This window comes from Nelumbo nucifera, chromosome 2, assembly GCF_055504915.1.
Source record: "Nelumbo nucifera cultivar China Antique chromosome 2, China Antique-T2T, whole genome shotgun sequence".
NCBI lineage: Eukaryota > Viridiplantae > Streptophyta > Magnoliopsida > Proteales > Nelumbonaceae > Nelumbo > Nelumbo nucifera.
Window position 1 is genome coordinate 110,307,240 of NC_142650.1, and position 3,790 is coordinate 110,311,029.

A 3,790-nucleotide genomic window follows, 5' to 3' on the forward strand; every position below is an offset into this window, starting at 1 on the left:
GACTTTTTTGTCAAAACTGCGCTTTTCGAAATAGCCTATTTTTCAGTGAAGAAAACCCTAACCCAAGAATAGAAAGGAATCGCAATTGATCTTCCAAAAAAAATTATTTGAGGCAGTATAACAACAAATTATGTAAATGCAACAACTCCCAAATTTGTTATGGTGCTTAAACTTCCACGGTTTGATAGATTTCTTCGCATTTAATGCTCAAATTCAAAATTAGCACGAAAATTTCACCTAGATTTTGCAATCGCTGCTATTTCTGTTGATTCTATTGATCTGATCCAATCCCCCTGTAAATCTGTAATAAACTCACAAATACTTTTGACCAATTGTGCTAAACTATAAAGATCGGAAAAAATTAAAACTTTTATCAGCAGAAGGGGTGGTAGTAAGGAACCATCAGATACCAAAGTTTGTCCCCAACAGCGCAGAGCTGTACGGTCCGCATCATGGTCAGCCATTGAAACAGGCCGCATCACCTGGTTCACTACATCCTTGAAAACTACATAACAAACAAAGTAGATGATTGATATAAACAGGACTCAGATAAGTGGGTTTGTCGATTATCAGCACTGAATGAAATCAGAGTGGTGCATGACATACTCAATCCTCATCACAGTCCATCCACTGTAAGTTTTAAGGAGAAAGACGATAAGAGAAAACGAGAGAAACAATGTTGGAAATAAACAGGGAAGGATTAAGAGAGAGAAGCGAATCCTACGAATCTCACCGTACCTAAGCTAAATGAAAGAAAAAACGGATATGAAAACCCTAGCTGCGACAGAATAAGAAGACCGACACAAGGAAATAGATCCGCGAAGAGGGAAGCCGAGTTTTCACCTTTTATAAGAACTCCGAACGGGAGACCAAGCATAGAGAAACACCGAGTTGAAACCCTAATTATGTGATTTTACGGTTTTATCCTTTGTATGGATCTGGCTGATGTTTACTCACATCGTTGGTTCGCGATACAAACGCAAAACCGGTAGCTTATGTACTCCGGTTCAGGTTTTTAGAAGTTTGTTTGCAATGCATTTCTGCGTCATAAAACGGTGTATTTTCTCACAGTTTCATTTTGAGAAATCGAGACATTTCCGCAATGATTTTTTTTTAATACAAACATTTGTTTTCTTCAAAAGAGACTAAACAAGCTTCACAGATGCATCGATCGTCTATGGGAAATGGTCACCGTCAACTCTATTAGAACGGTAAGTTATTATCGTCTATTTGCTGCATCAACAACAACAGATATCACTAAAAATCCATCGAATATGACTAGGAAACATGATTTTCCATTTTTTTTTGTACCGACCATTCCCTTATTTTTTAGATTTGTGCTTACTATTTGTTGATGTTCTTCGTTTTACCCATTGCATACAAGTGTTGTCCACTCTCAACCACCGCCCATCGGAGACAGTGACCTTCCTCCCAAACATAATCAGCAAAAGATCTACCAGTCTGGGGCCTTTTTGTGCGGTACATATTTGTGATTGTATCGCAAACAAATGCACCTTTAGGGACAAAATTTTCTATCCTGTCTAATTTTTTTTTACGGATAAAGATAATTTATATTAACAAAAAGTACAAACAACAAAGTCTTGAACAATAGGTACATTGGGAGGATAACTATTCAATATTGTATGTTTCGACAAAGTACTTTTATATAGACGTACGATCTAATGTGTAGGAACATTATACCTCCTATTGATATACAGAAGACCAAAAGAAGAAAATTGAGATAATAAGTTCTGAGTTTGAAGTAACAAAAATAATGATGACCAAGGAAGAGAGAACTGGTTCTATAGAGCTTGAATGATAACTTTAGAGTCCGAACAAAAAAATGAAGAGGTTTTTCCAAGCTATTGTATGAGAATGCTTCCTTGGTGAATCGCAAAAACTTCCGCTTCCTCTATGGATTGTAATTTTCATTTTCCTCCTAAAATTTGAATACATTGGAGATGAGTATCAAGAATGATAATCTAAAATTTGTGATACTTGATGGTGGTCAAAGAGATTTTGGATAATTAAAGAATTTCAATGACCATTTATCATGAGATCTGAAAAGGTAGTGTTTCTTAAATGATAGGGAATGGGCTGAGTAATTGTATGGAAATGGTGAGAATTGTGGATCTAGAGTATATGGGAAACAAGACCTGTACATGAAGTGGATACTAGAAAACCTACATCAGAGTATAAGGATTGCAATTCAGGGGCAACAGATTTCCAAAAATAGGAGCTAGAACGAGGAATGTTGTAAGGAAATTTTATGTTGCTCGGGAGGTATTTAGATTTCCACATTTGGGCCCACCATTTTTGAGGATTAGTGAGGAATCTCAAGGCTAATTTTTTGAGAATGACAAAATTAAGAAGATTAGTTTGTCAAAAGCTCAAACGTCTCGCTAATCTAGGTATGGTTAGGTTACCCCAAGAAGTCCAATGATAAGGATGGGGACTTTTTTATGATTTGATTTATTTATGAAATCGTTTTCTTGAGTAATTGTGCAACAAACATAGAGTGATTTGGAATTGATTGAAGGACCTACTGAATTAAAACTCTTTTGCCTGCTTGACTGATGGTGGAAGCTTTCTACTTGTTAGGTTTATTCCTAAGGTTATCTAAGAGGAAAGCGAATTGGGAGTGCTTATTTCTACCCCAGATTAAAGGCAACCCCAAATATTTAGAGTTTCCAGTTAAATGATTCATTTGGAATTGCATTCTAAGCATATGTTGATGTCTAGGGTGGGTATTCTTACTAAAGTATATTCCAGATTTGTCCAGATTAACTACTTGTGGCAGAGATATTTTGGAAAGGTTGAAGAAGACATTTAAACCAGTCAAGTTCATCTCTGTGACTTCTCAAGAAAAGAAGAATGTCATCCGCAAAAATGATATGTGAAATAGTAGGGGCTCTGGGAGAGATTTTTATACCTTGGAGTTGGTTATCAGATTTGGCATTGGAAATCATATGGCTAAAATATTCCATTGCAATGATGAAAAGGTAGGGAGATAAGGGGTCTCCTTGACGAATACCTCAGAGTGAGTGAGAATTTGCTTTCTAGTGTACCATTAATGAGTATAGAGTAAGAAACAGTGGAGATAAACTCATGAATGAGTTGATAGAAGTCTGGATAGAAACCTAGGGCTTTAAGGATTTCAAGAAGAAAATACCATTTAAGATAGTCATAGGCCTTAGCCATGTCTAATTTAATGGCTACGTAGTTTGTTCATTTTCTGTGATGTTTTAAAAAGTGGAACATCTCATGAGCAATTATTGCATTATCCATTATTTGATAGATAGGGATAAAAGCAGATTGATTAGGAGAAATGCACTTATCTAGAATGGTATGGAGATGAGTAGCCATAATTTTAGAAAGAACTTTTTACAACACATTACAGAGAATGATTGGATGATAATCATGAACTGTTGTACAATTTTCCTTTTTGGAAAGAAGACAAATAAATGTATGATTAAGACGTTTCAAAAGTTTCCTATTTTAAAAGAATTCTTGGGCAAAAGTTATGATATCATTATGCATTACATCCCAAAATTCTTTATAGACTAAGGTTGACATACCATCTGGACCAGGGGATTTAAGGCTTCATATACTAAAGAGAGCTGATTTGATCTCTTCCTCAAAGGGTATGGCAATAAGCATTTGATTACTAGCTTCTGTTATGATGGGCTGAATAAGATCAGAGATTGGATCTAGATTAGAGAAGGGTAAATGGGTACATAAATCCTCAAAGTAGTCAGTGAAAGTGATAGGAATATCCTTATGGTCAATA

The 3,790-nt window shown here is 35.7% G+C and overlaps 1 long non-coding RNA gene and 1 other non-coding gene across 2 annotated transcripts; both read right to left on the minus strand.

Annotated features, from left to right (window-relative positions):
* Nucleotides 1-394: 394 nt before the first annotated feature.
* On the minus strand, nt 395-812 carry LOC148802786 (uncharacterized). The gene is made up of 2 exons (XR_016082824.1): nt 739-812; nt 395-630 (listed from the first exon to the last, which is right to left on the minus strand). It is a non-coding gene; the product is annotated as an uncharacterized LOC148802786 (long non-coding RNA).
* Nucleotides 542-625, minus strand: LOC148802787 (small nucleolar RNA Z221/R21b). The gene has a single exon (XR_016083305.1). It is a non-coding gene; the product is annotated as a small nucleolar RNA Z221/R21b (small nucleolar RNA).
* Nucleotides 813-3,790: the final 2,978 nt, after the last annotated feature.